This window comes from Phocoena phocoena, chromosome 17 (assembly GCF_963924675.1).
Source record: "Phocoena phocoena chromosome 17, mPhoPho1.1, whole genome shotgun sequence".
Taxonomy (NCBI): domain Eukaryota; kingdom Metazoa; phylum Chordata; class Mammalia; order Artiodactyla; family Phocoenidae; genus Phocoena; species Phocoena phocoena.
This window is the reverse complement of record NC_089235.1, coordinates 15,968,466-15,986,791: the sequence shown is the minus strand read 5'-3', so window position 1 is coordinate 15,986,791 and position 18,326 is coordinate 15,968,466.

Sequence of the window (18,326 nt, the reverse complement as noted above, 5' to 3'; positions counted from 1 at the left end):
AGAAAGGATCCCTAAGCATCCGTGATGCTGTGTTGGTATTCAACAGGTTTGGGCTGTAAATTGGTTTGGTGTGTGTAGATGACTTTAGGCTGCCTTATTAAAGGAAAATTCTTCTAGTAAAAATACACAGCGCCCATTTTTTATATAGTAAACAGATGTCAGCCTTTCACTGTAAAGTATTTTTGATTCAGTAGATGTCAAATATTACTTTAACAGACAGTTCCTGTCTACAAAGAATACTTACTATTTGTAAGATAAAATAATGACTCAAAAGTTTGGGGTTCTTTTTTTAAACAGCTAATGAGGCATCATTAAAATAAATAACTTTGAAAATCTAGTCTGAGTACTTTAAGGATGATTTCTATGCATTAAAATTTCTCTAGTGTATGATTTTGCAGTGATAAAAACTTTGCCATTAGATGTGTTTATCTGATCAAACTACCCTCCCGTAAGTCTGTTGTGCTTTCATAAACTGCTGATTCTTCTTTAGTTACTACAGGCTGTAAGTGCTGCATGACAGAAAGCACAGGGCAGATGACCAAATCAAGACAGTAGAGCTATTTCTGAAGACCGAAGTATTTGGGTTTAAGACTTCTGTAACATCTTATGGAAAAACCTGAGTGAAATTTTTGGCCAACCCCATATGTGCCAAGGACTGCAAAGGAGATAGTCTTTTCATTATTGAACATCTTACCATTAGATGTTTCTTGATCGAGTTCATGTCTATGTATATTGTTTATAAGGAAATCCTAACTCAAAATGAGTTGCTGCACACTAAAAGTATTGAATTCGAGTATATGGTACAAACCTGGATGGTCTCATGGACTCGGAAGCATCCTTGTAGCACGGCCCCCAAAAGCGAACCACTTTGCAAGTTCTCATGTCCCGCTAACAGCATCAAACCCCTCCACCTACTTTTGCATACCACTCCTCAGTTTACAAAGTGAGTCCTGTGGTGTTTTATCCTCCTAACCTCCAAAGTGACCAGCTCCTGTGACAAAGGAGAGACCTGTCTGCAGCTGGTAATTAGCGGACCCAGGTCTCAAATGCAGTGAAAATAAAAAAACACCCTTCCTGGGCTTCCCTGGTGGCACAGTGGTTGAGAGTCCGCCTGCCGAGATAGGGGACACGGGTTCGTGCCCCAGTCACGGAAGATCCCACATACTGCGGAGCGGCTGGGCCCATGAGCCATGGCCGCTGAGCCTGTGCGTCAGGAGCCTGTGCTCCGCAACGCGAGAGGCCACAACAGTGAGAGGCCCGCGTAACACAAAAAAAAGAAAAAAACCACCTTTCCTAGTCTCTGACTAGAAATGTTTAAAAAAATCTTTATTGGAGTATAATTGCTTGACAATGTTGTGTTAGTTTCTGCTGTATAACAAAGTGAATCGGCTATATGTATACATATATTCCCATATCCCCTCCCTCTTGCCTCTCTCTCCCACCCTCCTTATCCCAACCCTCTAGGTGGTCACAAAGCACCAAAATGATCTCTCTGTGCTATGCAGCTGCTTCCCACTAGCTAGCTATTTTACATTTGGTAATGTATATATGTCCATGCCACTCTCTCACTTCATCCCAGCTTAACCTTCCCAGTCCCCGTGTCCTCAAGTCCATTCTCTACGTCTGCATCTTTATTCCTGTCCTGCCCCTAGGTTTATTAGAACCATTTTTTAAAATATTCCATATATATGTGTTAGCACACAGTATTTGTTTTTCTCTTTCTAGCTTAATTCACTCTGTATGACAGACTCTAAGTCCATCCACCTAACTACAGTTAACTCAATTTTGTTTCTTGTTATAGCTGAGTAATATTCCATTGTATATATGTGCAACATCTTCTTTATGCATTCATCTGTCGATGGACATTTAGGTTGCTTCCATGTCCTGGCCATTGTAAACAGAGCTGCAATGAACATTGTGGTACATGACTCTTTTTGAATTATGGTTTTCTCAGGGTATATGCCCAGTAGTCGGATTGCTAGGTCATATGGTAGTCCTACTTTTAGTTTTTTAAGGAACCTCCATACTGTTCTCCATAGTGGCTGTATCAATTTACATTCCCACCAACAGTGCAAGAGGATTCCCTTTTCTCCACAACCTCTCCAGCATTCATTGTTTGTAGATTTTTTATGATGGTCATTCTGACCGGGGTGAGGTGACACCTCATTGTAGTTTTGCTTTGCATTTCTCTAATGATTAGTGATGTTGAGCATCCTTTCATGTGTTTGTTGGCAATCTGTACATCTCCTTGGGAGAAAAGTCTATTTAGGTCTTCTGCCCATTTTTGGATTGGGTTGTTTGTTTTTTTGATATTGAGATGCATGAGCTGCTTGTAAATTTTGGAGATTAGTCCTTTGTCAATTGTTTCATTTGCAAATATTTTCTCCCATTCTTTGGGAAAAAGGGTTGTCTTTTCATCTTGTTTACGGTTTCCTTTGCTGTGCAAAAGCTTTTTAAGTTTCATTAGGTCTCGTTTGTTTACTTTTGTTTTTATTTCCATTTCTCTAGGACAGGGATCAAAAAGGATCTTGCTGTGATTTATGTCATAGAGTGTTTTGCCTATGTTTTCCTCTAAGAGTTTGATGGTGTCTTGCCTTACATTTAGGTCTTTAATCCATTTTGAGTTTATTTTTGTGTATGGTGTTAGGGAGTGTTCTAATTTCATTCTTTTACACGTAGCTGTCCAGCTTTCCCAGCACCACTTACTGAAGAGGCTGTTTTTTCTCCATTGTATATTCTTGCTTCCTTTATCACAGATAAGGTGACCATATGTGCATGGGTGTACCTCTGGGTTTTCTATCCTGTTCCATTGATCTATACTTCTGTTTTTGTGCCAGTACCATACTGCCTTGATTACTGTAGCTTTGTAGTATAGTCTGAAGTCAGGGAGTCTGATTCCCCCAGCTCCGTTTTTCTTTCTCAAGATTGCTTTCACTATTCGGGGTCTTTTGTGGTTCCATACAAACTGTGAAATATTTTGTTCTAGTTCTGTGAAAAATGTCAGTGGTAGTTTGATAGGGATTGTATTGAATCTGTAGATTGCTTTGGGTAGTATACTCATTTTCACAATGTTGAGTCTTCCAATCCAAGAACATGGCATATCTCTCCATCTGTTGGTATCATCTTTAATTTCTTTCATCAGTGTCTTATAGTTTTCTGCATACAGGTCTTTTGTCTCCTTAGGTAGGCTTATTCCTAGGTATTTTATTCGTTTTGTTGCAGTGGTAAATGGGAGTGTTTCCTGAATTTCTCTTTCAGATTTTTCACCATTAGTATATAGGCATGCAAGAGATTTTTGTGCATTAATTTTGTATCCTGCTACTTTACCAAAGTTATTGATGAGCTCTAGTAGTTTTCTGGTAGCATCTTTAGGATTCTCTATGTATAGTATCCTGTCATCTGCAAACAGTGACAGCTTTACTTCTTCTTTTCCGATTTGGATTCCTTTTATTTCTTTTTCTTCTCTGACTGCTGTGGCTAAAACTTCCAAAACAATGAATAATAGTGGTGAGAGTGGGCAATCTTGTCTTGTTCCTGATCTTAGTGGAAATGGTTTCAGTTTTTCACCATTGAGAATGATGTTGGCTATGAATTTCTCATACATGACCTTTATTATGTTCAGGTATGTTCCCTCTATGCCTACTTTCTGGAGAGTTTTTATCATAATTGGGTGTTGAATTTTTTGAAGGCTTTTACTGCATGTATTGAGATGATCATATGGTTTTACCCTTCAGTTTGTTAATATGGTGTATCACATTGGTTGATTAGCATATATTGAAGAATCCTTGCATTCCTGGGATAAACCCCACTGGATCATGGTGTATAATCCTTTTAATGTGCTGTTGGATTCTCTTTGCTAGTGTTTTGTTGAGGATTTTTGCATCTATGTTCATCAGTGATATTGGCCTGTAGTTTACTTTCTTGTGACATTTTTGTCTGCTTTTGGTATCAGGGTGATGGTGGCCTTGTAGAATGAGTTTGGGAGTGTTCCTCCCTCTGCTATATTTTGGAAGAGTTTGAGAAGGATACGTGTTAGCTCTTCTCTAAATGTCTGATAGAATTCACCTGTGAAACCATCTGGTCCTGGGCTTTTGCTTGTTGGAAGTTTTAAATCATATTCAGTTTCAGTGCTTGTGATTGGTTTGTTTATATTTTCTATTTCTTCTTGGCTCAGTCTCAGAAGGTTGTACATTTCTTCCAGGTTGTCCATTTTATTGGCATATAGTTGCTTGTAGTAATCTCTCATGATCCTTTGTATTTCTGCAGGGTCAGATGCTACCTCTTTTTCATTTGTAATTCTGTTGATGTGAGTCTTCTACCGGTTTTTCTCTCTTTTTTAAAAAATTTATTTATTATTTTATTTTTGGCTGCATTGGGTCTTCATTACTGCATGTAGGCTTTCTCTGGTTTCAGCAAGCGGGGGCAGCTCTTTGTTGAGGTGTGCAGGCTTCTCACTGTGGTGGCTTCTCGTTGCAGAGCACAGGCTCTAGGAGCACAGGCTTCAGTAGTTGTGGCACGTGGGCTCAGTAGTTCTGGCTCATGGGCTCCAGAGTGCAGGCTCAGTAGTTGTGGTGCATGGGATTAGTTGCTCCATGGCATGTGGGATCTTCCCGTACCAGGGCTCGAACCTGTGTCCCCTGCACTGGCAGGCGGATTCCTAACCACTGCACCACCAGGGAAGCCCCCCGTTTTTTCCTGATGAGTCCGGCTAGTGGTTTATCAGTTTTGTTTATCTTCTCAAAGAACCAGCTTTTAGTTTTATTAATCTTTGCTCTTTTTTCCTTCATTTCTTTTTCATTTATTTCTGACCTGATCTTAATGATTTCTTTCCTTCTGCTAACTTTGGGGGATTTTTTTGTTCTTCTTTCTCTGATTGCTTTAGGTGTAAGGTTAGGTTGTTTATTTGACATTTTTCTTGTTTCTTGAGGTAGGAATGTATTGCTATACACATCCCTCTTAGAACTGCTTTTGCTGCATCCCATAGGTTTTGGGTCATCGTGTTTTCACTGTTATTTGTTTCTAGGTATTTTCTTATTTCCTTTTTGATTTCTTCAGTGATCTCTTGGTTATTTAGTAGCGTATTATTTAGCCTCCATGTGTTTGTATTTTTTCCTGTAATTGATATCTAGTCTCATAGTGTTGCAGTTGGAAAGTAAATTTGATACAATTTCAATTTTCTTAAATTTACCAAGGCTTGATTTGTGACCCAAGATATGATCTATCCTGGGGAATGTTCCATGAGCACTTGAGAAGAAAGTGTATTCTGTTGTTTTTGGATGGAATGTTATAAATATCAATAAGTCCATCTTGTCTAATGTGTCATGTAAAGCTTGTGTTTCCATATTTATTTTCATTTTGGATGACCTGCTCATTGGTGAAAGTGGGGTGTTTAAGTTCCCTACTATTATTGTGTTACTGTCGATTTTCTTTTTTATGGCTGTTAGCATTTGCCTTATGCATTGAGGTGCTCCTATGTTGGGTACATCAATATTTACAATTGTTTTATCTTCTTCTTAGATTGATTTCTTGATCATTATGTAGTGTCCTTCTTTGTCTCTTGAAATAGTCTTAATTTTAAAGTCTATTTGGTCTGATATGTGAATTGTTACTCCAGCTTTCTTTTAATTTCCATTTGCATGCAATATCTTTTTCCATCCCCTCACTTTCAGTCTGTAGGTGTCCCTAGGTCTGAAGTGGGTCCCTTGTAGACAGCATCTATACAGGTCTTGTTTTTGTTTCCATTCAGCCAGTCTATGTCTTTTGGTTGGAGCATTTAATCCATTTACGTTTAAGGTAATTGTTGATATGTATGCTCCTATTATAATTTTCTTAATTGTTTTGGGTTTGATATTGTAGTTCTTCTCCTTCTCTTGTGTTCTCTGCCTAGAGAAGTTCCTTTAGCATTTGTTGTAAAGCTGGTTTGGTGGTGCTGAATTCTTTTAACTTTTGCTTGTCTGTAAAGGTTTTAATTTCTCCGTCAAATCTGAATGAGATCCTTGCTGGGTAGAGTAATCTTTGTTGTGGGTTTTTCCCTTTCATTACTTTCATTATGTCCTGCCACTCCCTTCTGGCTTGCAGTTTCTGCTGAAAGATCAGCTGTTAACCTATGCGGATTCCCTTCTATGTTATTTGTTGCTTTTCCCTTGCTACTTTTAATTTTTTTTTCTTTATATTTAATTGTTGACAGTTTGATTAATATTTGTCTTCGCATGTTACTCCTTGGATTTATCCTGTAAGGGACTCTCTGAGCTTCTTGGACTTGACTATTTCCTTTCCCATGTTAAGGAAGTTTACAACTATAATCTCTTCAAATATTTTCTCAGACCCTTTCTTTTTCTCTTCATCTTCTGGGACCCCTATAATCTGAATGTTGGTGTGTTTAATGTTGTCCCAGAGGTCTCTGAGACTGTCCTCAATTCTTTTCATTCTTTTCTCTTTATTCTGCTCTGCAGTAGTTATTTCCACTATTTTATCTTCCAGGTCACTTATCTGTTCTTCTGCCTCCGTTATTCTGCTACTGATTCCTTCTAGAGAATTTTTAATTTCATTTATTGTGTTGTTCATCATTGTTTGTTTGCTCTTTCGTTCTTCTAAGTCCTTGTTAAACATTTCTTGTATTTTCTCCATTATATTTCCAAGATTTTGGATCATCTTTACTATCATTACTCTGAATTCTTTTTCAGGTAGATTGCCTCTTTCCTCTTCATTTGTTAGCTCTGGTGGGTTTTTACCTTGCCGCTTCATCTGCTGCATATTTCTCTGTCTTCCCATTTTGCTTAAGTGACTGTGTTTGGGGTCTCCTTTTTGCAGGCTGTATGTTTGCAGTTCCTGTGTTTTTGGTGTCTGCCCCCAGTGGGTGAGTTTGATTCAATGGGTTGTGTAGGCTTCCTGGTAGAGGGGACTGCTGCCTGTGTTCTGGTGGGTGGGGCTGGATCTTATCTTTCTGGTGGCTAGGGCCTTTTCCGGTGGTGGCTTTTGGGGTGTCTGTGAACTTAGTATGATTTTAGGCAGGCTCTCTCCTAATGGGTGGGATTGTGTTCCTGTCTTGCTAGTTGTTTGGCATGGGGCATCCAGCACTGGAGCTTAGTGGCCGTTGGGTGGAACTGGGTCTTAGTGTTGGGATGGAGATCTCTGGGCGAGTTCTCGTTGATTGTTATTACATGGGGCCAGGAGGTCTCTGGTGGACCAATGTCCTGAACTTGGCTCTCCCACCTCAGAGGCTCAGGCCTCTTTTTTATTTTATTAAAATAAAAAAAGTTTAGAAGTAATTAAAAAAAAGAGAGCAATCAAACCAATAAACCAATCCACCAATGATAACACGTCCCCAAAACTATACTAAGATAAACATAAAAAATCAGAAACAAGTCAGTCGCAGACAGCAAACCCCAAGTCTACTGTTGCTTCAAAGTCCACCACCTCAATTTGGGATGATTCGTTGTCTATTCAGGTATTCCACAGATGCAGGTACATCAAGTTGATTGTGGAGATTTAATCCGCTGCTCCTGAGGCTGCTGGGAGAGAGTTCCCTTTCTCTTCTTTGTTCTCACAGCTCCCAGGGGCTCAGCTTTGGATTTGGCCCCGCCTCTGCGTGTAGGTCACTGGAGGGCGTCTGTTCTTCGCTCAGACAGGATGGGGTTAAAGGAGCAGCTGCTTCGGGGGCTCTGGCTCACTCAGGCCGGGGGGAGGAAGGGGCACAGATGTGGGGTGAGCCTGCAGCGGCAGAGGCCAGTGTGACATTGCACCAGCCTGAGGTGCGCCGTGCGTTCTCCCGGGGAAGTTGTCCCTGGATCACAGGACCCTGGCTGTGGCGGGCTGCACAGGCTCCCGGGCAGGGAGGTGTGGATAGTGACCTGTGCTTGCACACAGGCTTCTTGATGGCTGTAGCAGCAGCCTTAGCATCTCATGCCCGTCTCTGGGGTCCACGCTGATAGCCGCGGCTCATGCCCATCTCTGGAGCTCGTTTAGGAGGTGCTCTGAAACCCCTCTCTTCGTGCACCCGAGACAGTGGTCTCTTGCCCTTAGGACTTTTTCCTGGACTCCCTCCCGGCTCGCTGTAGCGCACTAGCCCCCTTCAGGCTGTGTTCATGCCGCCAACCCCAGTCCTCTCCCTGGGATCCGACCGAAGCCCAAGCCTCAGCTCCCAGCCCCACCCATCCCGGCGGGTGAGGAGACAAGCCTCTCGGGCTGGTGAGTGCTGGTCGCCACCGATCCTCCGTGCAGGAATCTCTCCGCTTTGCCCTCCACACCCCTGTTGCTGTGCTCTCCTCCGTGTCTCCGAAGTTTCCCCCTCTGCCACCTGCAGTCTCTGCCCGCGAAGGAGCTTCCTAGTGTGTGTAAACCTTTCCTCCTTCACAGCTCCCTCCCAGAGGTGCAGGTCCCGTCCCTATCCTTTTGTCTCTGGTTTTTCTTTCTTCTTTTGTCCTACCCAGGTACGTGGGGAGTTTCTTGCCTTTGGGGAACTCTGAGGTCTTCTGCCTGCGTTCAGTAGGTGTTCTGTAGGAGTTGTTCCACATGTAGATGTATTTCTGATGTATTTGTGGGGAGGAAGGTGATCTCCATGTCTTACTCCTCTGCCATCTTGAAGGTCCCCCCTTCCAGGGATGTTCTTGAATCATCCACATCTTAAAAATTACACATGTAATATTTAAAAACATGTGCTATATCTTACAGTTGTTGAATGTCATATTTTCTCAAGGCAGCTTCTTTAGGGAGCAAGGTTACAGTGGATTGAATGGTGGCTCTCCCAAAAGATAGGTTCACATCCTAACACCTGAAAACTGTGAATGTTACTTTATTTTGGAAAGAGAGTCTTTGCAGACATTATTAAGTTAAGAACCTTGAGATGAGACTATCCTGGATTATCCAAGTGGACCCTAAATCCAACAATAAGTAGAGACAGAAGAGGAAAAGATACAGACACAGAGAGGAGAAGGCCATGCAAAGACAAAGGTAAAAACTGGAGTGATGCAGCCATAAGCCAAGGAATGCCGGAGCCAGCAGAAGTTGGAAGAGGTAGAAAGAATTCTCTCTAGGGGCCTGCTAACACTTTGATTTCAGGTTTCTGGCTCCAGAACAGAGAGAGAATACATTTCTGTTGTTATCAGCCACCCAGCTTGTGGCAATTTGTCACAGTAGTCCCAGGAAACCGATCCAGTGATATTAAATTATGTTAGAGTTTTAAAATGCCAACTAAATTAAATGCTTTGTCAGTCAAGTTATTTCGATCAAGAAGATGTCTTGGCTTCCTTCGGAAAAGGTCCTAGAGGAACCCCAAGGTGAAAAGATGCTTTTCTCCCTGTGCTTGGAAGATTGACTCCCATTGTGCTCGGACTCGGGAAAACCCCAGAGTCACAGAATTACCTGGGACTCAAATTCACAAAGCTTTACTAGTATGAGGGAGAATGGGTGCAAGGTGGTGAGCGCTGGGCTATCAGGGCTGATCCACCTCCAGCCCTGGAAAACAACGCAAAACTCAGTCTGACTATGGTCGGGTAATCACCTCACATTTGGCTACACACACAGACAGCACACTCTTATAAAGTGCAAAATGCCATTAAATTAAAATCTTGCTCTCAATCACGAGGTAGCTGCGTCCGGAGGGCACATCAGAGTCGCTGCATAGATGTAAACTGCTCGGGAGAACGCTGATCTAGTCCCTCAGAACATTCAAGAGGCTCTGACACCCCGAAGCAGTGAAATTTAGTGACCATTCCCAGCATGGCACCAAGAGGAGCAAGTGACAAAGCAGGAAGGAGTTCCTTAGGGAATAAAAGTAGCTAACACGCCCCCGCAGCTGTGGTAAGCAGGACATTCTCCCGGCAGCTCTCCTCGCTGCTTGTCTTTTTTTAAGGCTTCCTTATGATCTGCTTCTGCTCAGTGGCAGCCCTGCTCCCTCCCGTTGAAACTAGGACAAACGCGGGAACAACCCGTGGCAAGTCCAGCTTCTTTTCTGTCCACATGGCAATCCTGGCATCTTCCCCACCGTGGGGTTGAACGAGAGCTCGCGCCAGGCCGCACGGTCACAGTACCCAGTCTCGTTCAAATACTATCAGAGTCACAAGAGGGGGAAGGGGAACCCCAGCAACTTAAGGAGTTAAAGGAACCTGATATAAGGCCCTCCATCGTGACCCTCATCTCCAACACAAGCCATCCACCTCTGCTGGGAAGATCTCCTTGTAGCTCTGCAGAGTCCCACCCTGGTCCCTACCCTCCATGAAAATTCACGCTGTATCCTCCATCCTTCTCGATATCTTCCTACGCAAGTGGAGTACACCCTCCTTCCCTCACTACCTACTCAGCTCATTTCACAAAGACCAGCTTAAGTTCTGCTCCAGGCTACTCAGACTTCACCCTCTCACCTGTCCTTACAGCATACGCTTCATGCCAGGGAGTATCCCACACCCCACAACTCCATCCTTCTCCCTAAGAGGAGAGTGAGATTGGATATAAGCAGAGACTGGAATACAATTGGTTTCTATGGTTAAGGAATAGAGTTTCTATAACAGGAATATCGTAAGACTCTATGGGGGGTAAGGGTCAGCTTTTTTCACTCAAGCTTTTCAATCTTTCCTTAGGTTTATCTTCTCCCCATTAGTATCAACTTAGCTCAGAATAGTGGTTAAACACCCAGGTTCTGAATGCCGACTACTTGAGCCCTAGCCGTGGATAAGTTGCTTACTTTCTTCACTTGAATCATTGGAAAAATGATACCTCCAAGGGGAGTTTTCTGAGGACTCAATGAGAAAACACCTCTTTGGTGCTTAGTACAATGCCTGGCACATGTAAGAGCTCAATAAATATTAGCTACTGGTATAGGATCTAAAGGGCTGAATTAGAGTAAAAGCTAAATAGGTCATTCAGCCTGTTTTTAGGGTAAACCTTGGGTTGCAGGTTAAAACAAACAAACAACAAAAACAGTGTTTGTGATTCACCCAGGGTCCATCTCAGCCAACTATAGCTGGAATTCCAACAAAAGAGTTTGCAACCAAAGCCTTATGACAATAAATAGCTTTTCCCTGGACTCCATCCCCCACCCACTTCCTTGTGAATCTATAGTAACAGAACACAGCTGATAAAGGATTTGAGGATTCTAGCCATTTCTCTTTCTCTGCCTACCCTTCTGCCCAAGCTTTTTTCGTCCCTCCCTCTCCAACTCCCCAACTCTCTCCTTATCTGTCTTTCTATCATCCATCTCTTTATCTCTGTTCTGCCTCAGATATGGCTCACTGTAGAGCTTGCACTGGGCTGTAAAATCCTTGAGGGCACGATTCAAGCCTTAAGTCCACCAAAGCCCCTCACAGCCCCCAGCACCTTACTGAGTGCAGAGCAGTAGCACGATAAGTACTTGGTTCAATTTCTTATTGCTAGTAAAGAATATCTGTGTTTTCTTTATACCACATTAACCAACATAAAAGGAGAGCAAGGGAGGGTAGGACACCTCTAGAATAGAGACGCAAATATACGTGAAACCACAACCCAAGTTTTACGTAAAGGTCTAACCCCAAACCTTCAAGATGTGAAAACATGTGCAACTACCTAGCCATGAAATGTGTAAAAGACTTTCATCTGATAAAGTGAAGTCCAAATTAATACTGGATGTTTTCATCAAATTGTTGCCAAACTTAGTTCTCCCCATAATGCTGGTTACATGTTTAAAATCCCCATAATGAGGCATGTTGTTTTTGTGCCTTATTTCTCTGCCTTCCAGAGTTTCAGCTTAAGGACAGAAAAAAATTCCAGTATAAATTCTTTTTATAACAGACACACCAGCAGCTTCAGCTGATGCAACTTCCACAACTTACAAAGTGAAATGTACCCTTATCCTCAGCCAAGTAGTTAACTTTCATGCTCAACACATGATCTGGTGAGAAAGTCATCTTGTGTTCTCTGGGGTCCCCAAAATATAATCGGATTGTATGAATACAATGAAATAATCAAGAGTTTCTCCTCTCAGCACTTTCAATTTTTTTGGTCTTTTTCCAATTATACCAATAATAAAATTCAAAAGTATTTGAACATATGAGAGTCAACGAGAGCTGAAGCAGGAGAAATGCCTTGTAGACAACCCTGAGCAGGGTCTGTTACTGAGTGTTTATAAGCATTGTCAAGTTCCCATTGTTTCTAGGGAAAGTAGTGATGCAAAAATTATGCCCCTGCTCTAGGGGGATGGAAATCACATAAACTGTCTCCTGTAAATCATATTCTGCTCGTCTAAGTGGATCAGACGAGAGAGAAGGAGAGGGGGCTCTCCATGGCGAGGAGCTTTGATCATTTTGATCAAACACAGACCACCTATCAGCCTTCCAAGTGCCACCATGCGTCATACACATTTTCAATATTGTGTCATAATAGCTACCAGTCATTGTAGTTGAGATAAAAAAGGGATTGTAATTAAACATATGATTGGATCCAGACATTTTAATCATGCCCTCTATCTATTTTGCAAAGCAAGCCTTCTGTCTTTTCAGCAGTCCCCAGGAATCGCCCTAGGATGACAATTTGCATGCTAACTGAATTCATGTACCACGCAGACTGCACGAGGACATCTGTTGCTGATTGCTTGGGTCCTCTGCTTTTCAGACTCAAATAGGAAAATGCAGAAAGTAAAAGGCAAATTATGGAGCCCGGGGCAAGAGAGCCGACCGACTGTTTGATTTTTCTTTCCCTCTTGCCATCCTTCTAGAGGAGACTATTACAGAAACTAAAAACGTCCCCCACTTTGCCATCCTCCCGGCCTTACAGTAAAATCAGTGCCCATGAAATGATGCTGTCTTCCAGCTGCTTCTTGTCTCAGTCTTATTCACGTTGGCCAGAAAGAGACCCCATTCCCAACTCCAAACACCAGACACTAGCAAAGGGGAGGGGCTGCCCTGACTTGGGAACGCGGACATAAGAAAAGACGGGGCCTGAAACGTCCTCTTTTGCTTAGAGAAATTGATCAGCTGGCTTGGCAAACATTCTCCCCAACCGGGGAAAGACGGGGAATGGGATGTATTCACAGGCAAATGAACAGTGTCAAGCAAATACGTAGGGATCGTTGTTAAAGACACAGCCTAAAAGATCCCACGTGCCGCAACGAAGACCCGGCGCAGCCAAAATAAAAATAAATAAATAGAATAAAATATCAAAAAAAAAAAAGACACGGCTTCTTCAAAGGGCCTGTGTTAACAAACCTCGCAGAGGAGACATCTCTCAGGTGTTGCTGTGGAATAGCTTCCCACCACCCCCGCTGTATTCAGGGCAAGGCTGAGACAGAACTGAGATTCAGAAAACACTTCTTATCAGCTATCGTGCGCCTGGCACCATTAGGAATGTATTCACCTTCATTTTTCTCCAATCCTCACAAAATTTCCCTTTTGGAAATGAAGAACCTACAGTTCAGAGAGATTAAATAATTTGCTAAGGTTACGCAAATCACAGGCCAGGGCTGATTCAAATCCAGGTCTTCTCCCTCCGAGCGCAGGACGCTTTGAATCGTGTATATGCTCCCCGGCTTCTCAGGTTGCATTCACCAACCCCTTCCTCCATCCTCCACACAGCACAAAACTTATAACTTGGAGAAAACCCACCCCTTTTTTCTTCTGTGGGATGTACTTAGCTTTTGGCCTCAACAGAAGACAGGCAAAATATGCTTCATTGTTTAAATCAGTCCAAGCTGAGAACTGACCTTTCCACGCAACTTCAGGCTGCCTGGAGGCCAGAAAGGAACGTTTCAACCACAGGACCTGCTCGAGTGGGCCAAGGTCACCCAGGGAGTACGAGGAACTGCTTCTCCTCACCACTCTTCTGCCCCACCCACCTCAGCTCCAACTTCAAGTACTATTTTTTGAGCACTGACTATATGTCATGGACACACACATATTAACTTGCTTTGCAGCCTTAAAGCAACCCCGTGATATAAGAGGCAACACCTGAGCCTAAACAAGCGAGGCTTAGGGAAAGGAAAGGGATGGCTGGAGACCACTCAGCTGTTGGTGACGGAGATGAGATTCAATCTGATGTTAACTATAGGCCATTTCCCGCTCCCACGACCAGCTCCATCGTCCCCGTGCCTAATTTTTCTTATCCTTCCCAACAAAACCCCACCTCTCACACCGTAGACTAGCTCAGAGCCTCATCTGCTCACCATCTTCTCCCCCAGCATCTAAGCTCCCTTCCTCCAAACCCCACGTCCAACTCCTTGGCCCCCTTACAGCAGTGGTTCTTGCACTTTATTGTGTTTAAAAATCACCTAAAGAGCTTGTTCCGTTTCCCGGGCCCATCCCGACATATTCGAACTCAATAGTTCAGGGTGGGGCCTGAGACTCTGCATTTATGACCAGCTCACAGGTGCTTAGCTGGTCTGGCGGCCACTCTTTGAGAACCTCCGCCAGCCTGACTCTAGTCTCTCTGCCACTTCCCCGTGGCTGGAGGCCTTCCTTCTCACTGGCAGGAGAAGAGCGGAGACGTCTGGGCCCTCTCAGCCTTGCCCTCATGCTAACGGGGACTACCAGGAAGATGTGTTCTGAGACCCTACGCCCTGGCTTGGCTTCAGTGGAAAGCCTCCACTCTCACTGGCTTCCTCCCCACTCGAGAGGAGTGCTCTCTCAGGGGGCGTGGTGTGCTAAAAGTTCCCAGGGCTTTAGAATCAGACTTCTACTACTAGATGTGGCCTTGAGCAAATGATGTGAACTCTCTATGCCTCTGATAACAGATCTGCAAAATCTGTAAAAAAAAAGACATCTGCAAAATTGGCATTAAAATATTTACCTTATAAGACATAGTAAAGACTAAAAACTAACACAGTGCTGTAAATCAACCATACTCCACTATAAAATCAAATTTTAAAAAAAAGGTATAGTAAAGACCAAAATGTTACTGACCTGGATTCTTAGACTCTTTAATCAATAGAAATTGACAAGAGGCCGGACGAAAAATTCAGGCAAGACTTTATCGGTGTTACCAAGTCCAAGCTCATGCTGCTCACCAGGCCGATAGAGAGAAGAGCTGCTGGGGCAAGGAGCAGTGACTTTATTCGGAAAGCTGGCAGACCGAGAAGAAGGTGAATCCATGACCCAAAGACCCATCTTGCTTCTTTCATACTAAATGGGGACGGAGTAAAGTCAAACACTTCCTGGTTCCCATCAGCCTCTAGAGGGGGGTGTGTTAACGTCTATCTGACTGCAGTCGTTCACAGATGGGCCTGCTCACATGTTCCCTGTGAGCTGAACAAAGGTATTTTAGATTAATGCTCATTACCTGGGAGGCAGCGTTCCCAGAGATGGGCCATTATGTATAATTTAAGCTTGTAAGCAACAACCCTTTAGTGATTAACTTGTAATAGAATACAAAGGTTCAGCCCTATTACAGTGGGACTTGTGCTACAGCATCACGGAGAGAAAACGAGTAACAGGTGTCCTTGTTCGCTCCCCAAGGAGCGCGAGCTGGTCCTTTAAGTGGTATAGTGGTGGGGCGGATCAGTGGGTCTGGCTGGAGGGGTAGCTTAGCTTGTCGGCCCAGCCCCGACGGTGCTGTGCGCTGGGATCATGGCAGGACCCTGCTTTGCTCCTGGCACCTCAGAAGTGGCAGTTGGGATTTGGCCTTTTTGTATCTTGTGCATAACTTGTCCCAACTGCACATGCAGACAGTTATTTTTAGTCCCTAATAGTCTCTTTGTATTCTGTTGCTTGAGGAGACATTTGCCCGGGTACAAGCACTCCAGTAAAGGGTCCCAGGTCCCAGGTCCCAGCCTGTCTCAGCAAGAAAGAGCGTAGTGATATCCCCAGCACGTTGCCTGACCCGAATGGGTGCCCGATCCATATTCATTCTCTTGTTCCTCTTTCCTTTCTTCTCTTGGGATGTGCACAGTTCAGTGTCTACCTCCGAATGCTGCTGCAGCAGCTCAAGGCAGAGATGAAAGTGTCAAGACGGTGAAGGCTGGCAGCAAGCTCACGGCTGCCACGCTCCAGGCATTTTCAGAAACTGTGAGTGTGCCTGCCCCCCTGATGGCTTTATAATACGTACACGCAGCAAGGGGAACTTGATTCTGTCGCATCATTTGCTGGTTAGTTTAGAGGATCACAGGGGCCGGGACCCTCAACATAAGAGAGCTGGAGAGGCCAGGGATTTGCTCTCTGCCCTGGGTCCCCCTCTTCGAGGACCTGTGTGGGAACCTCACGCTAAGGGGTTGCTCCAGCTCACGCCCTAAAAAAGAGCATTGAACCCAAGAACTCTTTAGGCCTTTTCATTTTTTGCTTTCTAAAAATCCCTGCGTCTCTGATAAATTTTGTAAATATTTATATTCTTGTAGTACTTTTTTCATTCTTTTAATATTTTAATTTCTGGTTTGTACAGCCTGATGGAATATTCATTACTCCCTGCTTTCTTTGTCTTTCTTACTGTTTTTACCATTTAGTCTAATTTAATGCTTTTTTTGTTTCTAAATCTTGTCTACTTATTTTAATTTCATGTTTTTCATAAGCAGCTTTGCTTATAATTATAATTATATATATAATGTAGGATAATTTCAGAGAAATCACATTTCACAAGCAAGCAAAATGAATAATTTTTAGAGATTATACTCTCATTCACCCAAAGATAATCACGTACCACCTGAAGTTGTGTACACTTTCAGACCATTCCCCTGGAGAAATATCCTAAATTTCCTCTTAGTGTGGCTACTTTTATCCTTTTTAACAGTGTATATTTCTTTGTTTGTTTGTTTTATTATTTTTCTAATTCTCTGGTTTAGTGTTTCACCTTTGACCTCTTTATTTCAGTGTCTACATTGTATTTTGGCTTTCCTTAACCTAACACATTTTTACCCCTCTTATTAGTTTTCTTATACTATTTATGTTCATTCTAGCTTTCAAAGTCCTTGTTACTATTTTGATTATGTTTTTCATTTACTTTGCTTGTTATTGTCTAGGAGGTTTTACTTTTTAATTTTTTTTCATTCTGAGTTTATGAATGACCCACAGATAGAGTCCCCAAACAGCGATGGTTGAGGACTCACAACAGGCCTTCAAGCTCCTCGTGGTAGAGATCATACCCGCCCTCCATGACGAATCGCCTAAAAGTTACTGGAAGCAAATAAGAAAACCCATAGATTGAATCTACTCTGAAGGATTATACTAATTTTCCCCAAACAGGCATTATTCTTGGGCCATTGGAACAGTATGGCTTTCTTCCACACGTCTCCTCCGGTCCCACAGAATGTGAGTTATATGGCCCAACAACTAACGTACAGATCATCACAGACATTCAGAAAGAATTGTTTGCTACATAATTGGATGCCGGGGAGGAGGAGGTTCCATACAAGCAGGACTCTCAGGGTAAAGCCTGTCTGGTTTTTACAAGGAACATGAAGACATTGAAACGTCCAATAACATTCCATGAAGAGAGCCATTATTACACGCTCCACAGCCAAGTTTTTCGAATCATATAGCCACTTGTCCCCAATCTTTTATCACCAATATCACTCACCATTCATTTAAGCAGCATCCCTGGAGACCCTTCTTAGTGTCTAAGTCTCCTCAACTCCACCCCTCTTTTAAAAAGACCAAAGATAAGTTAACCCACGTGGAAGCAAATATCCCTTGTAGGGGCCCACAACAATGGCTGCTTCCGTTTTGGTTTGGTTTTGTTTTTTTAATCATAAATCTGTTTTCCACTCCAAAAGCCTTCAACATACAGAGAAGCAGATCAAACATTTTCTTTTGATAATGCTAGATGCCTATTGGATTAGTTTGTGTCCCTGAAAAGTAACCTGGTTAATCTAGTCTGATTTCCCTTATTTGTTGTATCTTTGATTGAATACTTTCTCCACTGCCTAGGTATGCCAGTTGGAGGCCTATTCAAGAAAGAAATTCACTCTCTTAGGTGGAATTTTCTCACTGACATCTCCATCCACCAACCCGATATCTGTACCACAGCACTCTCCCCCCATTCTTTGTCCTGTAAGGGCTTGGGTTCCTTTGCATCCCTCATAAACATCAGTCTCCACTCTCTCCAATAGGCATGAACTATCCTTAGCCATTTAACTCTTTACTATTTTTGCCTTTATGTTAATTATTTGGTCTAAAGGGCCTGAAAACTCTCATATCAAAAAGAATATAACCATTCCATGCTTTTATCTGAGTAAATTAGGCTGCTCATTTCAGGTCAAATCATGCAACTAACAACCCCAAGATGTGTCATCTCAAACTGATTAGATTCTCGGGAAAGTACCTTTATGAACAACATTCCTCTTATGGAATGTGGCCAAATAAAATCCTAAATGTAAAGATCCAAAACGGACAACTCTTCACCTGGAGGTTAGCAAGGGTGCCATCTTGGCAGCTGTAAGG